The sequence below is a fragment of the Varroa destructor genome, unplaced genomic scaffold (genome assembly GCF_002443255.2).
Source record: "Varroa destructor unplaced genomic scaffold, Vdes_3.0 BEIS01000003.1, whole genome shotgun sequence".
In the NCBI taxonomy this organism is placed as follows: Eukaryota; Metazoa; Arthropoda; class Arachnida; order Mesostigmata; family Varroidae; genus Varroa; species Varroa destructor.
Genome location: NW_019211456.1, coordinates 19,731,538 through 19,757,085, shown reverse-complemented (window position 1 = coordinate 19,757,085; position 25,548 = coordinate 19,731,538). Strand labels below are relative to the sequence as shown.

The following is a 25,548-nucleotide window of genomic DNA, read 5'->3' as shown; positions in this document are numbered from 1 at the left end:
GCCTACCGGGTTTGCCCCCAATACGGTGGCCACTGGCCCTCGCCCATCTAAGGGAAAGGCAGCACTGTTCCTCATGACTAGTTTAAATTGAAGAGCCGCAAAGACAGAATGCTAAGGCCGGTTTGTCAGTAGAAAACGCGCTCTGTTCATCTACGAATACTTTCCCGATTGCCTATGAGAACAGGCCGATTGGTCGTCAGTATGCTCGTTCCCGTTTAAAATGTCTGTGCGTGGCAAATGGTGCAGAGTCTTCTTTGATATTTTATAACCTCGCACTAACCCGCCGGTGGCATAGAGTACAGACTGTGCGTATAAAGCAGAATTTGAGAAAAGTATTAGGTTCTCAAGATGGCCAAATACACACGCGCAGAACATTCTGAGACCTCGGATTACGCTTGGTTTTTGGAAAAACATTTTTTACACGCAGGCATGCTACAATTGCTAGAAAGCGAACGCACTGTGATACAAAACAAGTAAGAAAGAACGATTGTATTATACGTGTCGTCATATTGAATACTGTTTAATCGACAATAAATGGAACCAACTTGCACTACAGAGTCAGCTGGTCAAAAACGCGTTCTGTGTGTTTGTTCCGGTATACGTGCGTACCATGTGCTCGGTCCTGATAATAAGAGTTTGCTGAATAGAATGAGGATGCTATTCATACATGAAGGCAATGTCAAGGAAGTTGCATAAAGTTTTTTATGCCACGTGCGTGAAAATTTGCTTCACCTTCCTACGTGACAAAAAAGTATTTAAAAAAGTCCCAGTTCCTCAATTGGGTTTACACGATAAACTAAGAGATTCCCAAAGTTTCTGTGTTGTCCAAAAAATCAGTTCAATTTGGAAGCTTCATTCATAGCAGCATCGCTAGTATCGTTTTTTGAAGGATTTTGTGAGTCCTGACAGAAGAAAAATATTATACTTCGTGCGTCAGTGGTTTTTCAAGTTATTGTGTTTTAAAGTTGTTGACTTACTGTATATATTAACGTTTTCGTGAACGTCGCATCAATTTTTAAATATACTTAAACTACGCCAACGAATAAATGCCATGATTGGCAACGAGCATAGCAGAGCTACCGCTAGATGCTTCTCTTTAGACGTGTAGTAAGTTCTTATTTTTCTATTGAAATTATTTTGATATCTACCTATTTAGAACGTTAATAAAAACTACAACGTTTCTAGTTAAGCCCGTTATTAGATCCCTTTTGTAGATTTGCGCTTGCTGTTGTATGGCATTAAACGGCGATATTGTTCTATGCTGCTGTGTATGTTAGGAAACTTTATTAGGAAAAAATAAAAAATGGGCGCGCATCGCCTCGATGCTATGAGAGCATATACTATTTGAATACAGAAAGATTTGTTTGGGTGCGATGCATGAGGGTTATGAAACCCTGTAGCTGGAAAAATCAGCTAAGTCATTTTGAAATTAGATCACGATTTCTGTAGAGGCAGAAAAACTGAATGGTTGTACTGCTTTAAAAAGCTAAGGTTTGTTCACACGCGATCCAAAGTAATACGTCTCTCACTTTAAAGGACATGCTAACATTACTGACGATACGAGGTGCTTTCCACATTTGCCTACCAACAACTGAAGCTTTCTGTCGCGTATCAATACGCATTCTTAACTACGATGTAATATAACGGAGACATACATGTAGCTGGCTCCGGAGCAAACCGTTAAATGGTACGCGAAAACTATAAGATTCAGCCTAGTCTTCCTGGACATAATAGGGCAGGAGAAAAAGAGCCATTAAAAGTTTCTCATGCACTCATTGGCTTCGTAGTACTCAATTTTGCTGTTCTGGTACTGTCATCAGCAGCTACTTCCTTGAGGACAGCCAAAGAAAGGGCTATCTGCTAGTTTCCCTCTATGTTCTGTTGCTTTCTAATTTCCTGTGTAAGTGCACCGTTGAGATGAAGGGAAATCCAGTTTTTATTGGAGTCGCTTGCCAAAAAAGCCACTGAAAGACGTTATAAATACCTTTATTTTATGCTGTTCGATCTATTTTATCTAGAAGAGCAGGTTGTTGGTAATTTTTTACAAACCCTGGCCGCTTGCCAAATTTAGCCTACTGTTGTAACCAGCTTGCAACGTCTTATGTATGTGATACCGTCGGTAAGTTAATTTGAAGGATTTATAAACAAATTGTTTTTGAATCTCGTTTCTGTATTATCAGGAAAACGAACTTTCAGCTTTTCATTTAAGGTAAACAAGATTAGTGGGTTTGTGCTTTTTCTGATAGCAACTAAGACACACATTTACCATTGGCTTATCTGGACAATACAAACATGTTTGAAGAAATTATTCAAGTAGACTTCTATCTATTCCTATCGTAAAGCAATGAGCCTACAATTAAAATAAGCTAGTTGGAACTTAATGAGTTCAATCTCCAAGTATATTCTGTCAAGAAAACCCTAAAGTTTGCCGTTGATGTGCATGTTCTGTGAAGTTATAACACTTATTTAGCCATTTTTATTATGTTTGAGGGTAAGCAAAATCGAGTTCCAATTCAGGGACCCCCACGTTCCTCGACAGGAACCTTTGTGATAAAATGTGTCTGTTAAAAGACGGTGACGTATATCAAGAGCAACCTGTATTCGAAATGTAGATATGCACAGTTGGTCGCCTTCTTCCGCCCTTTAAATTTTTTAAAAATATTTAATTTGTTTTACTAAAATTATAAATTTACTTATCGAATTCACTCATAGAATACTATTTATTCATATAATTCTAGAATAAATATGATGGTAGATGACTAGGTAATGCAACTTGGAAAACTTCTACATTCTCAAAAATCTTGTAACGCGGTTATATTTTTTTCAATCGATTCCTTTTTCCGAAGTTATTTTTCGAAATATTATTTAAGCGCCTTGTTTTTCAGTCATATCATGAGGCACAGTGGACGCGGATGCTCCTGTCTACTTGTTTCGATTCCGTTTTCTTCGCACCATTACCGAGCGCTATTTATCACTGTTCGTTGTCTTTATGGAAAGCAAACGTGTAAAAATTTTCCATAGAAAATGTGCTCCCGAATCACTCGATTTCCTAGTAACTGACGTGTTGTGTACTCCCAGTATATTTACCGCGTTCATCATCCCGGGAGCATTTGGCCTAGTCATCACACGGCTATCTTCAAACGGCTTCGCGAAGCGGCCGTGCAGTTTCGCAATTGTGTGGTACTATTTGTCAAATGCGAGCAACCAAAAAAGTAATTCATTACTATTGCCACCTGGATATTAGAGAAGTCCTGGGTTTATTAAAGTCTAGGATTAATTAAAGCTTGTTGCAAAGTCATTGCGAGGCTTGGGAATTAGCGAATGCACCAGGCGTATAGAATAAAGGACAAACTCAAGCATTGACTGCTCCGTAAACAAGGTCGAAGACTTGCACCGATATGGCGATAAAGCGATCGATAGATAATGCCTAGTTTTTATTCCCGTTCTGTACAGGACAAGAGGAGAGTTGTCTAAGTTCCAGTTGAATCAAAGTGTAATTCGGTTACTATTCAGTTACGAACACGATTCGTTGCAACTGTTTTTGTATGCAATGAAAGGTGCTACGTGATACCCCTACCGCACCCGTACAAACGAAATAAAGGTTATTACGATGCATGGAGTCGTAAATCAGATTGACCGCAATGCCTATCTATGCCACTTTTGAGAAACCCTTACAAGCGATGTGAACGTATTTGTGCAGAACAGCTGCGTTTAATGAAGAGGCTCACAAGAAATATCGAGTCCAACTTCAGTGGCTGCCTGTTTTTCCTCGTTTCTGATGCCGCTTAGGATGCAGCCATGTATGCTCTGCACAGAAGCGGTTATCTGTTAACATCAAAATTACGCCGACAAAAATCAATCGAATGTATAAATTTCATAAATCTATCCATACTACAAACATTTGAGGTTTCATTCAAATACAACATCAACAACAAAGTGGCCTCCATTTGTGTTCTTCACGGCAGCTATTTGCTTCACCCAATTTTGCGTGTATATGGCTCTATCTCTAAAATGGCAATACGGATATTTCTTCCAAGGTTTTTCCACCGTTAATGGATGATCGTAGACCCATATTCCTCAGAGCTATTTATGATAGGTATTTATATAAAAAAAAAAAATATTGTCTCGTACGGCTTCTAGGGTGGAAGCATCATCAGCTTCCTTTTGTCGAAACTGTAAACTTGGTCCCTATCAGGAGATGATTGCAGGTCTTTTTGCGCTTCAAATGTTACGAAAGGTTTGCAAGATATGAGGCTTTAAAAGGCCGCTTCTTTATTTTACCAATGACGTGCGCAGCTTACTTGAGGAGCACTTATATGAGCGGCTGATCTTCAGAAGTAGTGACGTCGAATACTCTCTCAGAAGTTGCGACGCAAGCAAAGTGTGCTACGACGATCTACAGATGGTAGACGAACCCTAGAAAAATAAGCCTGTGCTGCCACTTCAAAGATAGGACCAACTGCATGTCAAAAACTGGCTAAGGCAAATGGCTATGTTTAAGTGAAACTTGAAATGTGCAAGGTCAGTGATAAACAAAGATGTACATAAATACATTCGTTCTTTTTTTGTTGGCGTCATTTTGAAGTTGTTCCTGTCAGGTGATCCATCTGTATACATTATAATTTTGTATATTTCAAATCGCCCGCAAGTATTATGCATTAAGGTGTTTAAAAAGTATCAATAATATGGCTCTGTGCCAACCGTAATTGCTTTAATTGTCTAAACCTTGGTTGTCGAAGTAACCCCTGTGGATTATTTATTCAATTCCTTACTTGTTTTTTTCAGGCGTTTCTTCCACCTTGCAAAAAAGGGTTATTTGGAGAACGGGGAAATCGAAACAACACAGATATTGTTTTTTTTCTACAAAAACGGCACACGTGTGAGCCATTACAATATCGCAATGAACACATGACCTTTTGAGTTTTAAACTGGTCTGAATTTTGTAAAATGTCTCGTAGGTGTTATTAAGCGTGCTGTTTCTTTTTTCCATATTCTCTTTCCATAGATGATCATAGGGTCATCGTCAACGTTTTTTCTGTCATGGCCGTAGACATTGACTTGACCCGGCATTAACTAGAAGTTTTCAATCATGTTTGAATGACTTTGTTATTTGCGCAGAATGTCTTGCACGGTCTTTATTGTAGCATCTTGGCCTTCCAGAAAGATACAAATGTGCATGACCTTAGGGGCAATCTGCTCTTTGGTTGCGCACGGCCTTAGTCCATTTGCATTAGTACACACACAGACTTCGATCACACTACATAATCTTTGTTTTCCTCGCCATGATGGCAAGCGCAATAATTAGTACCCATAAGTACATTGAGTAATCACTCGATTCTTTGCTTTTTTTTCGTATTATAATATTACCTAGATATTCTAGTGAGTGTGTTTTTCCTGAACCTAGCTTACGTTCTCGGCAATATCATAAGAATCATTCAAGGTCATATCGTTTTTTCCCAGGCATGCCTCAAACGTTCCTAGAAGGGGAAGATTAATGGACAAATACAGTGGCAGAAATATTTTTCCTTGAAATAACATTACCCTGTAGAATTTTAGAATACAGATCTTTTTAGGGCAGCCCGCAGTCTTTCAGCCTATATAAAACATGCAGTGTCTACGTACACTGTACGTTCGCTGCATGTACTCATAGTCGTCTATAGTTCTTCATTTGCTTGTAGCTGTTTCGACCGCTAAAATACTGGGAACTTTGGCGCAGCCCCGCTCGCATGGACGGATAGATAGCATTAGCCCGTTTGGCTTCCGTCGATCTTATAGGTCTCGTTTATGGCGGTCGGGGCCCGTGTCAGTTAAGGATACAGTGTTATATATTTATGCACGATTTGCGTAGATCAGTTAAAGCAACTTAGCTCAAAACATTAGGGCATTAATCACGGGATGCTTATGGAAACACAGACCGCGGCAAAGGATCGCCAACAGGTATTGGAAGGCAGTAAAGGCAGAAGAATGAAAACGTCATTCCACGAAAAAATTCCCTAATTATTCGAACTGTTTGTCTTGTAGCAGACACTTACCTGTCCTTCGAAAAACATTTCGAAGTTCTTTTCAAGTTAGTAACTCCGATGAACAAAAACAATAATTACTTTTAACGTATTTAAACTTTTGCGAGCTCAGGCACTTGAGTGCATACTGTCAAGAAGTAGAAAGTTTAGATCTTTTTTTACTATGGTTTTACATGATTTACTTCGTAGATGTTTTTAGCGCAATTTCTACCTACTATTGATTTTGTTTCCTATTTGGTTTATTGGCTGTACGTTTTGTATAGGTTATAACGATTACTTGTTAAATACGGCCTAGCACATCTACGAGGGCACTTGACTCGTATCGTACCGCTGATTATTATACAGTTGTACATAATTCTATGCCAAAATGTACAGTTTTATTTACTTACTATTTGCGAATAACAGGATTCAAATGCATGAAGACACCAGCGGTCCTCTATGCCAATTAGCGTATTTGTTAATACGGTGCTTGTTAAGTATCCGTTTTCCAGCAGTAAGTTAAGAGAATCGTAGCACTCATCTGGTAGTGAAAGGAGCTCCGCACAAAGAATCGCTTGTCTCAAACAGAACAGCTTAGCTTGTCTGAACGTCGTTGGCGCAAACGATTATGACAGAAGATCTAGAAGATTGCATACAAGAACGCCGAACGATTAGGCATGCATCTACATACATATGCAACAGCGGCGCAGTGTCTATAGCACACGTGATACTCCTCTTGGCGAGTCCGTAAGTACGCTATAATGCAACAAGGCGTATTAGGAGTGTCTTCAATGAAGCAGAGCTAATTATACACGGTGTGTCAAGCAGCCTGCTTATTGGCGGACCGATATACGAATCGTATGTAATACACGTAAGTAGGCCTAACACAGTTTCTGGGTTTATTTTTGTGTTATGTTTAGCAGTCAATACGAATCTATAAATTGCAGGTATATTTCTACAGCGAATCTGAGTTTCAGCCCGCAACCCTTTATAAATATTTGCTACTGGCTGTTCAGGCATTGATACATTATTGTAGTTATACATACACTGAATTCACCCACAGGTGTTTTTGGTACCAATATCGGTAAACGCGTTAGGCCTCCATTATTGCCGACACGGTATTTACGGCATGCTTATACTGTGTATTTTTATAGAAATTTTTTCAAACACTGTTCTGGAGATGGTTTCGTCATGACGGAACTTCACGCTTCACTTCTTGTATACCTAAGAAGCCTTTAACACATTCATCAAGCAAAAGAAAGCGCGCCTTCCGAAGTATGAACTTAACGCGCAAGAACTAAGATTCATGCACACGCTCCTCGTTATGCTTCCTCTTTCCTATCGTTGGAGTTTTGGGGTTTTCATAAGGACAATGCATGCACCGATGTTTCACAGATTAGAGGGCAGATCTCTCAACGATAGCAATAGAGAACGATATTTTTCGCTGACTAAAGAGTTAGCCTTCATGAATATTAACATTGTTGAATATGTGACACAGCATGGTAACGGTGGCTTTATAAGAAAATAGGATTACAACGGGCCAAAGGATAACGTTAGCTCGCTGAATCTAGCGAGATCCGTTTACTGACACAAAGTGAGGTCGATGCGTTCCAATATATTACCGATAGAATCTGAACGTTTTTTTTTCCTAAAAACGTTTACATCGTCGTTCTCTGCTTCAAAACATCTGATTACTTAACAGTTGTATCATTATTAAGTAGTATTCGTGTTTTCACTGGATCATTGAAAGCAAGCGGATTAGCGAGAGGCTATTTTATTTATCAATTCGTTGATTGGATTTTGAAAATGTCACACTTCTTCCGTTAATGGCCGCTTCTACACGCAATGCAATGCATAGCTTGGCTGCAGTGGTCCAGTTAGTCAACGATTGTGACAACGGTCAACGGGAAAGGTAAAGATGGCAAAAACAGCTTGACTCAGATGGTCACCATAGCCGTATTATATTTGTTCAGTATTACAATAGTACCTGCGAACTTCAATATACGATCCTATCCGTTGTGTCAATGGGCAACAGAAACAAATATTATCGACTACTCAACGATCTAGTATTCAATTAGCTGTTAAGTATGTACGTGCTAAAAAGGATGCTAAATCTAGTTAAGGAATTCAACAATGTGACTCCATTGGCACTTTGCATAGCCGGTGTTGATTTTTTGTGTGCCTCCACCATTGAATGATGAATAAGTAATCCCCTCTGAAGCAGATAGCACTAGAAGGGCATATTTAACGCACTCTGAGATGTGTACCTGGCTAGCTAGTACATATGGTGCGGCCAGGGTGCCCTTTCGTCGCCGCTTAAGATACTGTCAACCACACGCGAAATCGAAGAGGCTCTTGCGGTTTCACCATTTTTTATTTGTCCTAACACACATATGATTACTATGTCATCCTATAAATCTGTTCGAAATGTAGATCCGCGGGCAAACTCCAGAAAGTCTGCCTTGGCCTGCTTAGAACTTGTTCTCTCTGAGCCTTCGAACGGTGGCAAGTCCTCGACTGAAAAAATGTTCGCACAGTGGGAGTAGCCGAAGGCATTCAATTAGCTGTTAAAATGCTAAGGTATTCTAGAACATCTTAAACAGACCGGGATGTAGCGAACTTGTGGACTACATATGGTCCATGTAGATATCCGTAACAAAACATTCTACCGAAGTCCCAACGATGTTCGGAGCAATTAAACAATGCATAGGAAAATAGAACGATGCATACATATTTGAATGACTCATATAAATTATCGTTATCTCGACCATTTTAATATGCGCCACTTTTCTTTTTACTTCTCCCACTAGCATTACATAGTCTATATATGTGAAATCTCCTAAGCTTTTTTGTTTTGTTCTTTCGAATTTGAAATCATCGTAAGGCTTGTTGCCCTCCCTGAAATGTGCTTTTACATACTCTGCTAGACGCGCAATTACGGATGAGATGTGTTGGGGGGACACATTGGGACCCAGGCCATGTCTCTGTGCCCACAACGGGTCCGTTCTTACTTTATTCCATATATAGTTGGGACTGTACGGCGTCAACAGGGAAGTGAAACGAGCACAGGCGTCCTTGTGCTTCAGGATTCCCTAGCGAGTCGTCAACGTGCACGCTATTTAGGCTTACCACCCTCACTGCATCGGCCATCGAAGGCCGGTACAAGGTCTTTCAAGGCCCGGTTGTAGTGGGCGTTGCATTGGCATTGAGTTGCGATCAGTCCGCAATAAATCTACAATAGGAAAAGCACAGAACAAAGTACATCGCTTTTTTAGGTTTGTGTGTATCCTGTGTAGAGTAAAATGGTCTGAAGGTTCGAAATAGCGGACCCTGCTTAGTTGTCTCGAGCGGCCCGAGGATAGGAAAGAAAGAGTTAGCTCCTTTCTACGCCTACCAAAGTTACCGTACATGGAGACGCGTGCTTTTCGATGCTGATGCAAATCTAACAAAGGCATTAAACAATATTGCAAATACTGTTCATTGTTGAGTGTCCAAAGGTCACAGAAGTGAGGTTTATAAATCTCCCGGAGAACACCCAAAACGTACTCGTATGATTCCACGTTTGTTTTATTTCGTTTTGTTAGTAATAGTAGTTTCAGGGAATGGGTTCAGTTAGTTCACTGGGAAAGCGTGCCTCTGACGATATCACAATCAGAAATAATGATATATAGCGGAACGTTTAATGTATAATTAGACTTGTAATTATAGTAGAATTGCTCCGTCGCTCGCACTGATAAGGATACTGTATCTCAGGATTTGCGCCGTTCTTTCTGATTACTTTCAATGGCGAGTTTTTTTACATTTAGAAATGATTCCCTTTGACCGCAATAATAACGAGCGCGAAAATATGAATATTCTCACTATAGTATACTTGTTGGTTGTTGATAGATGTCTTCGGGTGGTGCATTTATATTTGCAAAACTCCAAAGAGAGCCTACAAATGTTGCTATATGTTTTACGAAAACATTTGTTTTGTTTCGACAGCACACGGGAAGATAGGTAGCCTGACGTCGAATTGGATTCGAGATATCCAAGTAATACACTTTGCCCTTTTTTCGTTTTGAAATTTTTGGACCGGCCTGAATTAAGCAAAACTATTCAGGATACTTCACGTAATGACATATACTTAGTGAAATAGAATTCTATGACGAGGCTTAACTATGGATCTTAGAAAGCTGAGGTTCAGAGTATACCGATACGCTGGAGCAAGCTCTAAGACTACAAAACTATTAACTATTTGAAAGTAACGATAAAATGTGTGCAAACATGTACCAAGTGTGCATGTAATTTCCGTTTTCAATTCCCCGTGAGAGGGTGACCTTTGGGAGTTAAAGATTGACCAACGTAACAGGTAAATTATTTTTGTGTACTCAAATCATTTATTTTTTTCTTTTTGTATATCTAATTACGTACATGTATCATAATAAAACTCTGTGATGATTTCATAGAGCATATAGCTTTCCTGTGTAATTGAGATTTATGAGCCCCTAGAATCTTTTGGCGTTTTTCCAAGAATCGATCAGATCGTCTGTAAGCTTTTGCTTACGAAGTGATGCCAGTCTTCGTAAATAATAGCGAGGGATAGAGCAACAAGATGAATTACTAATATCGCAAGTTTATTGGCTTAATGCTAATTTATAGCTTATACATTTTTTTGATATATTAGACACACAAAATGTAACCTACTGATAGGCGAATATGGCGGAATCCGTTATTTTTTTCCGTTTCTTATATTTTTGTGTCGTCGATAGCTCTGGCGATACGAGCCCTCGAAGGTCAACGCTTTCCGTCGCATCCGAAGTAATGGCACTTTCAGAGCCTACAGAGAAAGGAAATTTAGAAATCTCATATGTAGTGAATGCGAGACAACGAAGGATATATACATAGGCAAATTCTGAATGGAAAAGCCTAGGTGTTTTCCACCCACAGTGCACGAAGCCCTATTTATTTTCATTTATTTTTTTTATCTAGGTCAATAAAAAAACTGCGTATTTCATCTTCTTAATTTAATTGCCCTTTTTATTTTTTATTTGATTTTTATTGTTAAAAAGCCCTATGTGTGATCTATCGAAATCGGCTGCAGTGAAACACATCTTGAAGATGTATTTGTACTTCTCCTGTTATCATAGATTACTATCTACGTATATAAAAATACTTACCACAGTACCACGTAGTTATAAAGACGTTGACTAATTGCTTTAACGGAATTTCTGCATAATGCTTTTGCAGGGCGCTGAAATCACACAGGTTGTGTTGAATCTTCCAAGAGCAGTGCTCTTCCGCAAGATGTCCACAACAGCAACCATGCTGCTAGTAAGCCGGACGACCTACTTAGCTGTCACGCTAAATAGCCGAGTCGTATTAGTTCCTGATTCGTTGCCCGATACGATATCGCTGCAAAGGGAAAATAGATTTGGTCCAACTTGATTGAATGTATCTTTAGCAGGCACACACAGTTTGTCTGTGTCCTATTTGGGTTGATCGATCCTGCTGTAAAAAAATTGTTGCGCACTTTCAGAGAATGTTGCCATAAGAGGTTATATAAACACGTTAGATAGTACATTTCATATTCCTCTTCTTTCGCCGAACTTACCTGGGACTTATTGATTTGTTTAAAGCGTAGTTCCTAAACGTTGTTAATTTTGCTTGTAAATCATGAGCTTTTCTCGGGGAATTGTAGACATGCGCTAGTGATAATTAGTTGATGTATGTGAAACTTCACGGTGACGTTGCCCCTGGAGTGCCCTATGACATACGTGTTAATTGTGACGGGCAACTATTGTCAAGGGCATAACGATACCTATTAGTCTGCGTTTGGTGGTGCGTCATGCACGGCTTACTATTCGTACATGGCGAGTACGCAGCTATAATGACTACTACGGGACATAATTAAATGATGCATTATAGCCTATTATGTTGTAGGACCCTATTAGTAGAGCCGTACTCATACAGGCAAATAAGCATCGACAACACGTAGGTACCTCTTCCGTGGAACGAAGAGAATTACGGACATTCTACTACACGAATAAGGACAAATATAACCATTGATACGTTAGACGGCCCTGGCCTTTGCGAAGCAACTCCTACTACCTAATAAAACAAGGCGGGCGCAAGAGCAATCTCTATAGGATGTTCTGATCCGGTTCCCCGTGCACTTGATAAAGCGACGATAGCGACGATGATCATCAACAAAGGGGTGCTTCGCTGAGCTTGGGTTGCCCGTTCCACTACTGAAATGGTAATCTGTGTGTTCAGACAAGCATATGTGGATAATATCAGCCCTGAATCTAATCCGGATTAGCCTCTATACCAAGACTCATAATTACTTGTGTGACGCACAACAGTAACTTCGATTTACATTTCTTTCTGTGCTGGCTGTACCTGTGTAATACGAAGGAGTTTATTGCCTTTCGATGTACCATATAAAAACTGACGCGGTTAGGAAAGAAACAAATAGATGAAACATAATTCGTTATCTCCGAGTATCGGTGATAACATTTCATAGCAACGCTTTTCAGCTCTGCATCGATATCTTTCAACGCATCAACGAATTTTGCTCTGAAAAGCAAGAACGAAATTCTAGATTCCGTTTGCTTAAACGGGTCCCACAAAACAATCAGCTAGGTTATTAAGGAGTGGCCTGTTGTAGCAATGGGCCATTGCGAACTGAGAAGTTCCAGAAAACCTAATTAATTTTTGTCAGTAAGTTTCTGAAGTACACGCAGCATCTGTTTTCTTGCAAGAGACGTGAACTACGACAAACAATGTTAGTGGTTCACCTGACTTATCCGACTAACGGAACCCTCAGACAGTCAATTATAGAATGTTTATTCAAGTTGATCAGGTACTTGAGTGTTGGAAGAAATACGCAACATGTTTGCGCTAAAGTTCAATATTGTAAACAGTATATAACTTGTTAGAGATTATTAACCTGTAGGTTAAAGGTATTGAAATTAGTTCAACCTTTTAAATAGCTATTGTCGTATGCCGAAATTTTAAGATTTATCCATCAGTTAGTACACGCCTTGCATGTTTTTCGTGGTACTATTGATTTTATTGCACTAAAATACTAATGGAATGGGCGTGCTGGCAGTACCTTTGTTATCGGTCTTTGGTTTCCGAACTTGCCATTTTAACCGAACTAAGAACTAATAGTAGAATAGAATATATCTAAAATACACACCAAAAACAGTCAATTGTGTGTCTAATAAAAACGAGGACAACGGAACACACATTAATTCTTTACAACCTGGCTTTGAAACAGCGGTCGATAATGCTGTCATATTATATAACAACAAAACATTTACCGTTATATTTCTCCGAAAGTAGCAATTTTCGAATCTGCTATGCGCTCTTATGCGAAAGTCTGCAAAATGCCGCTCCTGCCTGTTCGCGTCGTTAAGAAGCCAGCATGGCTATTCAATGGCGTTGTCAGAGTCCAGTGATATGGTCGTCGTACGGCTGACGCTGGCGCTTGTGCAAATCATATATCTTGTGTCCGGATGCATAATATCTATTGGATCTAAGTATACTGTGTTAAAAAAAAAAAAAAAAAAAACATTAAAAAAAGGCTACGATATATGAGCGCTGTGTGATTTTCCATGAACGAAAATTTTGCGAAATGAGAATGATTGTTTTTGATAGCGTTTGTCTATACGAGCTGCCTATCGAGCCGTCGGCCTGTATTCAACTGTATATTGATGGAATCACGAATTGCTTATCCGAAGCAATGTATCTTGAGTTACACCATTCCATAGTGTCATATAGGGCAAGGTCGGAGATACCGCTTTCGAAATGCACGTAAATAGTACCATTTCTGTTTCTTCTAGCATCTTATTTTTTTATAATATTTTTTTTTCAATTATATATTTATTTATTATTTAAATAGATAAATAAAAAAAAATATTTATTTAATTTAACCCTGTTATATTGAAGTGATTATGCTTGCGTAGTTCACTTGTTCTAATCTGAATCGAAAAATGTGCCATCGTCAAAGAAAAAAAAGCTAAATTTTTTTTAAATTTTTAAAACCATTGCTGACTGCATCATTATAAATTATGATTCTATGCATATGTAAAGGTATAATGAAGGTTATTTGCCAGTTGTTGAAAGCCACAAAAAAGTGATATTGACACCTGGCTCAAAAATACTGTTCATGCATACGACGCAGGTGAAATAGGCAAAGACAGCTTTTAATAGTGCAATTTCAGTTTTACCTATGCAAATTTTAAAACAATCGGACAAAGGACGACCACCTGTTAGTTACTGAACTCTTAGGCTAAGCAAGCCACATATACGAGCCTTCTACAAGTGCTGCTTGGACCTTACCCTGTCTGCCTCCCAAAAACTCGTTCGAGTTGAAAAAATAGTGTGTGACATCACTGTATAAAGTGGAAAATCGGATTGTCAATATTTTCAGAACATCCATGCCATCCATGCAAAAAAAAAGTCGCCCTATAACGTATTTATTTCAAATGGTACAAATTTTTGCTCCAAAATAAAAAAGAAAAGATGGCGTCGTTCTCTTAAAGACGGTTAGTCTGGCTTCAGAATGCTTCAGCATCAAACAAATTTACAATTAAACAGGTCAATACTTTCGTATCTCGGTCTCTGCTATGACGAACACATACAGAGCCTACTTACAATGTTTGTAAATGAAGTTCCAGTTTAATAGAAGAAGCCTTGGTAGTGAATCCATCTGAAAGGCCCAAACGATTTTACTCATTGTATTTACCTTCGTTTAGCTTACTCAGCCGTGGTGCTCTGTTCGCTTAATTTTGAACTAAATATAGCGGTTACCAGCCACCGGCCGTCAGGCCTATGGGAACGCTGTGGTTAAATATTCGGAATCCTTTGGAGCCTCTTTTTTCTATACTTTCCAGCTATCTATCCGTCTTCTTATTGGACAGATTTATGTACGGATATCTCGTACTCCATCGTTAATGTTTCGTTTTTAAGGCAAATAAGACTTGTAATTTTGTTCTACGTGCCTAGCGAATATTTCAATTAGGAGTACGGCATATCTCCATTAGCATTTAAAAGGACACCTTCTTAGCAGCGGACGTGTATATTATTGTCTGTTCCGGGTACCAAAGGCACAACCTTTAAATCCTATTTGCAGTTTTCCATTGTTCGCCGGTCCGAAGAAAATCCAGATGATTTAGTTAGCGGGCAACATCTATTTTGCATTTCCGCCCGAGGTAACATGTTCTTGTATTGTTTTCAACGGCGGGACGTTGAACAACTGACCGGCGACTCGATCAGTGACTAGTTCAAATAGAGCGTCCATTACTAGTAGTTAAATTCGGACATTATCGACATGCGGAGACGCTGTTCCTATTTAGGACCATATACCTTAAGGCATTAACTTAGGAAGACATCTTAGTGCTATTACGGGCACAGCCAACATAATGGAGGCTCGGTTAAGTGTACGCAAAGTAAGGTACGTTTATGGACCTTTGCGGTAGCTTGTTAACAATTAGCATAGCGTTTTAAATACCAAGCAAACATTGATTTATCAGATAGTATTCGAGATAACTCTAGATAGGATGATCATTAGTTTTACAAGCTTTACGAACAATGTGTACTAATATTCCTTACTTGTTCCGGACTTACAATATTCCTGGTACATATGGCTATGGTAATTGTTTCATAGCCCCTAGAGTGCAAATTCTTCTAAGTCCTATTGTAACAATAATAATATGTAACTATTTGTTTAAAATAATTTGATCGAATTGAGGTTTAGTTAATTTGGTTCAACATAATACAAATAGACAAACGTTACCGTCACGTACTTGTAAGTCGCGTGACCATTTCAGGTCCAAAAAGAAGGTACTTCAACGCTTCCTAAGTATAATTGTCTTCTTTCCATTGAACTAAACATTGTACATAGTGCCTATAATATACTAATGCAAAATTAAGAAAGGTCTCGCCTCTAGGCACAATCCGAAGTGATCACCTTTTTTTTTTTGCCTGAAACCCTTTTAGAAATTCGCAGGAGCAGAATGGGAGACCGTGGAGTTGCCGTTAACGGAGCTGTCGTTATTGAGGCAATAAAAATACCACATCTACGGGATTTGTACACAATTTACATAAAGTATGGGCATATGCCGTCGGGATAGCGAAATCGTGAGCCCGGTTCTGCTGTGTGAACATTTTTTGCTCTTGAAGGCGTTGCTCGTAGAGCGAGTGGGGAGGAGCGATGTCGTAGGTTCTACGTGCAGCTATAATGGCGCGTTGAGACTATTTGATCGAGTGCGATTGTTTCCCCGCTTATGAATTCCTATGAGATAAGGATTCTTTACCTACACATTGTATCCGACACGAAAATAGAGATTATCTACTTGGCGTGAAATTAATCATACCGACTCTTTATAAAAAGCTATCACAAGCTTTTGCTTTCACGTTAACTAGATGAGACCTTGTGTTTCAATTTTGAGTCGGACCCATTACGTAGCGCTTCGAAAAAACTTTCCTCAACAACACAGACGTCACTGAATGTAGTGTACTACTGAGTATTAGCCTCATTAGCAGTCAAGATACATCTTGAGCTATAGTCCCAGATCCTAGATACAACAAAACGATTTTTTGGCATTTTTACCATGCAACCGTGTGAAAAGGCGCGACCTTTAGATACAGGGATGAAACTTCGCAAGTATACACATAATACTACCAAGAAAAAACTTATATTCATGGTCTAATAGCAGTTGGCTATGTAATGTAATAGAAGTTCTTTACTTGCAGCGTTGCCCATGGGGGGTAATACATCGAATTCTGTCACATTTATTTATGTCTACATCAAGCTACGAGGCATGACACTGGATAAAGCCCTCGGACTGTGACACACGTTGCTTGTGATTGATGCGAAGTACGTGAACAAGACACTGTCAACGCTATCGGTTCGTTCGCGGCTGGTGTAAATGGCAGATGTTAATTGGACTGGCACAATTGGCGTTGATCAGGAACAGTTAACACAGTCAGGTGTCTCTAATAAGCATAGTTCTGAAAAAAAATAAGCCCATATTTTATCGGTATCATTTTTACCAACAACGCGATCAGCGTCATAGTAATTAACGCACTAGTTAATATTAGTAAGACCACTTGCAGCAGTACCGTTATGTCTGCATTCTATCGAAGCAAGGAAAATATATTGGGGAACTTTAAAAAAGTGTCGCAGTTCATTGCTGTAGTGCCCTGCAGTAATCGTTGGCTCTGATTTTCCGGTCCTAAAGCTTGCTGTATTGAATAATAACGGAAATGTTTTCATATTAAGTATTCGCTCTGCAAAGCAGTTTATCTGATACTTAAACGAAAGTGCTTGATCGGATTTTTGAATCAGAGATCACACTGATTTGAAATTTTAATTCGTAACCAGGTGGAAGTTGTATTAGAGAAAGATATCCTTTCAACACATGTAAAATCGATACTGGCACAATTCTGACGTAGGACAATTTTCTTCTGCAATTGACATATATGCTCATCGCCTTTGGAGGAAATTCGTCTGTATAGGAAACTTCGTCATAGTTTGAATATTTTTTCCGAGCTGTTGGCAGCCAAATCCACATTTTTTAAGAATAATTTTGTTTTCTGTACAAGATCACCCTTGCTTCATCGTAGCGAAGGCACGAGGTTCGTCTTAGGTCAGCTAGCGATAATTTCAAGTTCGACGGGCTCTTCCGGGAACGATTTTTATGAGCCAAAACGGAAGACCCACGATAGAAATCATGTTAAAAGGAAAAATCTAACAGGACTGCAGAAAAGTAATTTCTGATGCTTCCGTCGTTTTTGTGCAAAGAGGCAAGTGCCCAAATAAATCCTAACCACTAGTGTCTTCTAGAGTTTGACATTTCCTAGGCATATTAGGCACTGGTATTTTTGTTTATTGTAAGCTTAAACTATATAGTCTTTTGTGTGTGATTTGTTTGAGTAGGACCTGGGTAGGAGAAAGGTCAGACGTAGCAGTGTTGCTTAACTCATAATTACTGCAAAGAAAAAGTTAATGGTCAATCTAAACAGAGAACTCTGAAAATGACGTAGGCAGTTTCGCCCATGCATCATAGGTACTATAGAAAGTATGGCAGATATTACTTGCTGTAGAAGTGCATCCGAGAAGATGTCTCTGTTGGCGAGTCAAAGAAATTCATTCAAACACTAGTCTACATTTTGGGGCAGCTTATGACTACGCCACAATAACTTATCCCAATTCCGACGGGGCTAAAGGCAGAGGCAGTTTTCCTTCTGTGTTGAAGTGCATCGTATTGAAGTCGAGTAAATAAATGGCATGCTAAGAGAATTGTGACATCGATTTCTGTTGAACGGTATAAGAAGTTGTCTGTAAAACAATAATCTATTTAACACAATAACTTTTACAAAATAATTTTCGTCTACACAGATTCTTATATTTTATTTGTTGTTAAGGTTGTTTATACCGCAACGCTTTGCGTTGCTGCATGAAATTCTATTTGTGCAAAAAGGAAGATGCTTACGAAGGGAAAACGACCGAGCACTATGAATTGTTCCGGAAAATATCCTATTCATCTTGCGTCCCAGTCTATTTCTGGCGCTAACTTAGCAAGGCTGGTACGGCCTGAAGGCCATAGCCAATGACGCCATCACAGTGCCACTATGTATAAGCTTGCCAACCCACCCGCGGTGCGGCCGACATTAGGTATAAACTAAAAGATGCGTGCTCACAGCCACACAGGACCCAAGTTTCTTTGCCATTTAGGAGTGCCTTCTGCGTTGTACCAGCATCCAAGTGCTAACACTCGTGTCTTCTAACTAATGAAAGCATACGTCCAAACGTACAAAAACTCATAGGCATACAATCTAAACAAGCTGATTGGTATAACCGCGTATAATATAGTAGGAGCACGGTCGCTTGTTGACGCTGACCTACTTCCGAACGATTAATCAGACCTAAGTACCCGCTCCTAATAAGCTTCACCGGCATAAACAGACACAAAGATGGTTTTCTGCTGTTCTTCTTCAACTTCCTTATAGAAGTCTTTCTAGAATACTTTGCTCGTTCTTTAATGCTAAAAAAAACGAACCTTCTGTTGTGTTTGTTTAAGGCAAATGAATGAATGAAAAACATTCAGAGGCAGACTGACTTACGTTATCGATTTTTACGCATGGACAGCGCCAGAACGCCAGACCGCATGCACAAATCGTGTGAGTTATAAAGTTTCACTTTTATAAAATATTTTATTATTATTATATTAATAAAATATTAACAACTAAAGTGAATAGTGCATATAGTAAAAAAAATCAAACGACGGTATCGGTTGTTTAGGCCGAAATGATCATCTAACAAATGCTACCTATTGTTTACAATCTATAACGCGTGTACCCAAAACGAATCGAATCCGTGGGGCTATTTACGGTATATTTTCTAAATAAGATGATTTTAACGGGCAGTAGCCTGGTTTTGTTTATTGACATATGGGCTGCATAGCTAATCACTCGATTATCGTCGTAGCTCTTTCATTTTTAGGGTATGGAACATTGGTAGTGTGTACCTTTCTATTTTCTGGTTATGCTTCTTAGCAAATAGCTTTGCGGATTGAAGAGCCATAGACGTACGTGTGGGCCAACCAGCTCGAGCAACTGAAAATCTATCGTCCCAGAGTCTGCTGTGAGTTGTGGAAAAGTAACTTCTTAGGTAGTTGTTCGATGAGTACTTTTCTGGTGCGCTGCACACATATTGAGATGTATGGGTCAAGCGTTCTATTTACTCTATCTCTAAATGAGCACAGGGGTTATATAGAAACGAAAGTTTTCACTGACAGAGCTTCTTTTCAGCGCTAGGTAATGACGTTACGGGTTTATATGGGGCTCCAGCGATAGTCACATTTTTAATTCTAGCATTAAAATAGGATCACCGAAGCCGATTTGATCCTGCATATCCTACTCTAATAGAGTCTCGCAGCAACACGTTACTGGTTGAGTGAGAATAGAAGCAGGCATTCATCATGTCAAGCGCCTATAGTCTGTATTATTTCGCTATAAACCTTCGATTCTAAACTAATGCTTTTGCGGCGAACCCTATTTGTTCATCGGATTGAACCTTTCGTGGCCCGGGCCTAGAATGAAAGTAAGTACCGGGTTTCAATAGCCCATCCACTCGAATTTATATCGGTGTTTAAAGCATTTAACATGCTGTACATACCTCTTTCACATAAACGAAGAGTTATCAACAAATAATAGCGTAATCTTCGCTAAATTCGAATGTGTGCATTTTAATTTCCTATTTCTATCTATCTTCAAGCCCCTCGGCCTTTGAAGAATGAACGCATCTTAATGGGACAGGATTCTCGCTTTTCGTAACTTTCGCCCGTCAATACCTAACATATAGGTCTCGCAACGTTTTAGAGGTGGGCCGATCGTCAAGCAACACTCAGATTATCGCCGCCATTTTGAATTGCTTATTTGATCTGATGTCGTGATCCGGGGATCACGACATATGAATCTGAGCAGGCGGTAAACCAAAGACGCATTATCCACTCTAAGTCGAAGCAGTAAAACTTCGTTGCGAGAGCAAGTTGTGTATCGTATTGTGAGTCATTTTTGCCATTTGGACTTCACTATCGCTTTACGTCGTTTTTTGTCAATCAATACGGCTTTTATTGATTTCCTTGCTAAAGGGAAAAGTCAAAGCGGGCAGTTTGCGTTTGTCAAATGTACAGCCTTGCCATCCGACCACAAATCACCATCTCTTGTATTACATTGGCTGTTTTTACGTTTGGACTCACAATCAAATCGGTACTTTTCATCTTCATTGACGACTTTGCGCAAAAACGTCTCATTTTTTTTATTAACTAGGTAGAGAAAAACAAATGGTAAGCGCTAGTCAGTGGTATCGTTACCCGTATATAGAACCCAGATTGTTTATTTCCGTATTTATACTGATATCTGACGGTTGGGCTAAGCATTTAAGTAGCGAAACCCTATCTATGCATTACGCTCTCTAACTCAGCCACATGTTCACTCAATATTCAGAATCGGCAAATGGTCATTTATCTATCTTTTGTGGGTGGAAAATTTAAATGGCGGAAATCAGTCTTGGAACACCCCTTCGAGCGCTATAAGTTCCCTTCCACCTCACGCACGATCTCAGTGATGCCCGTCGTGCTTTTTTCTCTAGCTCAAGAGTAGCAAAGAAGTCAGTAATTTTTCAAGCTTTCAAAACAATGCCAGTGCGACCTGTGGACAATGACTTAGCATGATACAAACATTATGTGGTTTAGAAGAAGCGACGCGCAAAACGAGGCGCGCTTGATGTGCACCTGTTCAAGAGCAAGGATCAACCTCGCTTACATGTTTCGAACCGTAACAAGCCGTAAGGAATGTGTCCTACGGTGACAGCTCTGAGCGAAGAAGGATGACTAGCGTAGCAAGGACAACAATAATGGTATCCTGCGTGTGTAAGTCAATTTGCAAACTCAAAATGCGTTTGAATGCGGCATGCAACAGTCGTAGCAGCGTTATATGGCGGCTGCCGTACGAAGAAATTAAGCAAATGATGTCGGGAACGTTCTCCTCTCGACAGATAACAATCGGACTACGAATCGGACTGGGTTGTAAACTTCTGCGGCCTTTATCTGTGACGTGCAACTTACATACAGAGCTATTAGCTGACCCCGTAATAGTATGGACATTCATTGGCATGAGTGTTGAATTTTAGTATTCATATATATATAGTTTTACCCGATGCAAAATTTTTCAACTCTGATGATTCCTTGTATTATCTCTGCGGTTTTGTCTAATTTTGATCTAATCGTTGTCAAATTGTTATTCTAAAATACCAAATTTTTCCTAATTGTATTATTAAGGATGCCTTTTGCTTCCGGTTCCAACAGTTCTAAGGTTTGACAGTCAGCCATCATTTATAGTTTTTCTCTTGATAGATGAACGTATCGGAGGGCATTGTATTCACACGCTTCCTTACCAAAACCTTACACTTACAGCATAGGAGGTATAAACCAGGTGACGAGGAACACATAATAGCTTTTAGTTATATTTGTTAATTAGCCTTTGTTTTACAACGAGCGTAATGAAAAGAGCACCGCTGAAATGGCAATTTGGCTTTAGATGTGTTTATTAAGCAATTGCATGACGATTATCTCCTCTAATGCACAGAAAGCATTGCAGTCACGAGTGGTTCGTATTACGCATTGCTTGACGTGTCTGCATTTCGACCTAGCGATTGCGTAGGTAGCCTTACTATTTTGTACAGTTCGTTTTCGCGACAGAACGATGCCCCTCGCTTTGCGTATGGGCGTACAGCTTAATCAGTTAACGTAACCCTATCACGATATCATATTAGTTGGCAGCTAAAAGGCAAGCGGCGTTAAGGGGCAACTGAAATTGACGCAATGAACGAGGCGTAGAAGCAATCCGCCATCGCTCCTCTGATCGTAAGAAACGATCAAAAACGATGAAAGTACACCCTTCTTCCTACAGCTGCTCTTAAAGAACGAGTTCTTTTTTATTAATGCAAATGTCATTATAGCGAGTATATTATCGAAAAAAACAGTTAGGAAAGCTGAATAATAAGTGACTCGAAATTAGATCATATCATGTGGGGATAGGCACCAGATCGTTTTGGAATTGCCGTAGAGTTGACACGAAAATATGAAAACCCCTTCTAAAATGAATAAGACGTTTGCGTTGTATTGTAACCGTCATCTATGGGAGGCTGATGTACTATTGTCCGCTGTCAATCGACTTCGTTCGCGACTATTTAGGAGCCGTGATTGGGTTTTGTCTAAATAACTTTAAAGGCCCAGAAATAAAGGCTGGCACAGGTTATCAAAAATGAAGGAGCCTATTCAAGCAATGATAGATGGTACTCGTTATCAAGTCTCGCAGAATATTCAACTAGGAAAGATCCAATTAGTAGATAATCAAGATTGTAAACAATGTGAGACTTAGAAAAGAGACGTTGAAGGTTGTCTGTGACACAAATTATAGACTGAACTTAATGTACACGTTTAATTACACAATGTTTAATATACGTGAGGATTTTATCCCAGGGAACTCCCATGATGCGAGATTTCCCGTTATTTCTTTAGTTTAAATGAAAGCAGTGTTTGATCGTAGACTTATACAAGGCATTTCGTAAAATATTCAAACCTTTGATACCAGTAGAGTGCATAAGCATGCTGCCTTGATCTTCTGAAACAATACATAACGGAGTTACGCGGTCCTCAGTTTCAAAAACTAAATCTGTTGCTTCACAAAAGGCTATATAAAACAATCACCTGTAGGAAACATACACTATAAAGGTGTCACCAATTTATTAAAGAAACTTTGTGCGAAAAAAATGCGTGGTTTGCTTAGAATGAGGTCAACAACGAAAAACAGGTTCGATGCAGTCGGATCATAAAAACGGGTGTCACGAAATCACGGAGAAATCCATGTAGTACCAGGTCGTTTATGTCGTAGATCACCCTTCAAATCCATAAGTCTTTTTTTGACCAGCCCTCAGCCTACAGTGCCTCGCATCTTGCAACTATGGAAGGGATTAGATGCGCGTCTTCGGGCTCGTAGTTACGCAACCTCCATATATGTGTCATCCTTACAATGGCTTCATCTTATTCCCTTTCCACTATGAAGATACTTTTTTTCCTTTGGAAACATAGACATGAAACATTTTGTCGCTGATATACTATATTCGAACACGCTCGGTCTGTAATACCGGCAGCTGACACCAATCTTGCTACGGTTCCGCCCATTGTCGAGGCAAGTCACGGGGTATTAACTCAACTCAAATCAAAGGTCATCTCACAGAAAGAAATAGTTCCAAAGTTAACAATTGGAGTTCTTACCTTAACCGTTTCAAAGACTAGTCGTATTTTGTATTTATTTATTTATTTTATGTTATAATAACGCCACTTTATTGAATTTCGTTAGCTTTTCCCCATTTAGTCTGTTTCATATACTAGGTAACAGCGTCTTATTGAATTTATCAAGTTTTCCTCTCTATCGGGATTCCCTTGATGTCGCAAGAAGCTCTCGTCTTAATTGGTAAGCAGATAATAATTACCATGTAGCTTTCTTCGTAATAGGAACTATCGTTGTAGGAAGAAAGAGTCTTAAATATAAAGAATTCATATTTAAAAATTTTTGTACCACGAACTTCTGTATAAGGGGCCCACAATTATGTTAAATGATTAATTATTTACTAAATGTATGATATATGTGAACAATAATGTTCCCCTAACTACCCATTGACCGCCCTTTACGGGCAGTAAATAAATGTGTACGACAAGCAGTTGTAACCTGGAAATTTCCCTTCCATATCGAAATCGATATGTATGCATTGCAGGATGGAAACAAATGAAAGGTGCTCCCATAACCTTTATAATGTGAGGAATTCGATTGTGGATCTCATCTGAGACATTTTGTCTAATTCTCACAATGTTTGTTTCGAAATCCCCAGCGAACAACATTTGAATAATCCGCCAAAAAATGTAAATAATTGATAAAGGCGGTCGTTGGTCAACTAAAAATTTGTGATCGTCGCTGCGAGAAAATCTATTACTTACGCAATATTCTGCCTGGTGTATGATGATATTAAACAACAAGAACAAAAAGTCGCAGTTCGACAATTTGTGCAATTGCACGTGTAATACAAATAGACCCTTTTGTTTTTCGCAGGAGATCATTTTTGTGCAGTGACTCGATGTCGATAAGAATTTCATCTACATTCTTCCCAGTTTTCGCACTGGGTTGTATACCAGTTTTTCCGTAGTCTGTCCCATGTCCTCGTCATCGGGCATAAAGTGTGCTCCAGTGACCCAAACGACCCTGTTTATTCCTATAGGCAACGACCACATAAAAAATGCTCTCATCTTGCTGTTTCATTTAGTTGTACGTAAGACAATTCACTAGTAAATATAAATATTCTAATGGCATCAAAGTTCCAAATTTTGAAGGAAATCAGCAGTAATCTAAATAAACTTCTGTTTTTCAATGCGATATATATATATATATATATATATATATATATATAGCACCCGAGGCGATACGAATCTATTAATTACCTAATTACTTAATGAAAATTTAATTAATCTAGTCATCAAACATAATTAGATGAAATAACATTGAAAAAAGATTATCGATGTCTTTGCGGTATCGTCCTCCACCAAGAACTTGGATCAATTTTTAAATTAGCAAACAGAAAAGAATATGTTACTGCCGCTGTTGATTGAAAGATCAATCGTATTAACTTTATCTACTACATATCTATATATTACTTTTATTTAGAATGCCCTAGGTAGAGCTACAAGATTAGTCTTCCAAGTAGTAAGTCCGGTACCGCCGCTAAGCGTTGCTCAAGACCTGATAAACAGATACTAATCGAAACTCTAACCGTTTTAAAAAATTAATGTATGTACATTTACATTTTGAACGCCGGCAAAATGTCGGAGACCACACACAGAAAGCGCACCAGGATTTTAGATAGAGATATCGGCAGCATAGCAAATTGAATGGCAAGTTCTCTGAAAATGTTCTAAGCCCGTGAACGATCAATTATACATAT

The 25,548-nt window shown here is 39.1% G+C and overlaps 1 protein-coding gene and 2 long non-coding RNA genes across 12 annotated transcripts in view; 2 read left to right on the top strand and 1 right to left on the bottom strand.

The window, feature by feature from the left end:
* LOC147756641 (uncharacterized) lies at positions 1-11,395 on the top strand. The gene is made up of 2 exons (XR_015322720.1): positions 1-1,107; positions 11,229-11,395. It is a non-coding gene; the product is annotated as an uncharacterized LOC147756641 (long non-coding RNA).
* The window catches only part of LOC111247251 (uncharacterized), a 22,736-nt gene continuing 3,567 nt past the window's right edge, over positions 6,380-25,548 (bottom strand). Inside the window, exons 2-8 of one of the 10 annotated variants that reach the window (XR_002672043.2) lie at positions 16,737-17,000; positions 14,643-14,697; positions 13,307-13,530; positions 11,159-11,393; positions 10,686-10,818; positions 8,919-9,231; positions 6,380-8,516 (exon numbers count right to left, since the gene is read on the bottom strand). This is a non-coding gene — a long non-coding RNA (uncharacterized LOC111247251). Of the gene's footprint in view, positions 8,517-8,918; positions 9,232-10,685; positions 10,819-11,158; positions 11,490-12,089; positions 12,230-12,380; positions 12,925-13,306; positions 13,531-14,642; positions 14,698-16,736; positions 17,001-25,548 lie in introns of those variants that run through there. The other 9 variants (XR_015322715.1, XR_015322713.1, XR_015322716.1 and 6 more) reach the window with 9 other exon arrangements.
* Positions 19,118-25,548, top strand: part of LOC111247049 (uncharacterized) — an 88,128-nt gene continuing 81,697 nt past the window's right edge. Inside the window, exon 1 of the transcript XR_015322695.1 lies at positions 19,118-19,172. The gene's annotated coding sequence lies outside the window, so the exon portion shown is untranslated. The remainder of the gene's footprint in view (positions 19,173-25,548) is intronic.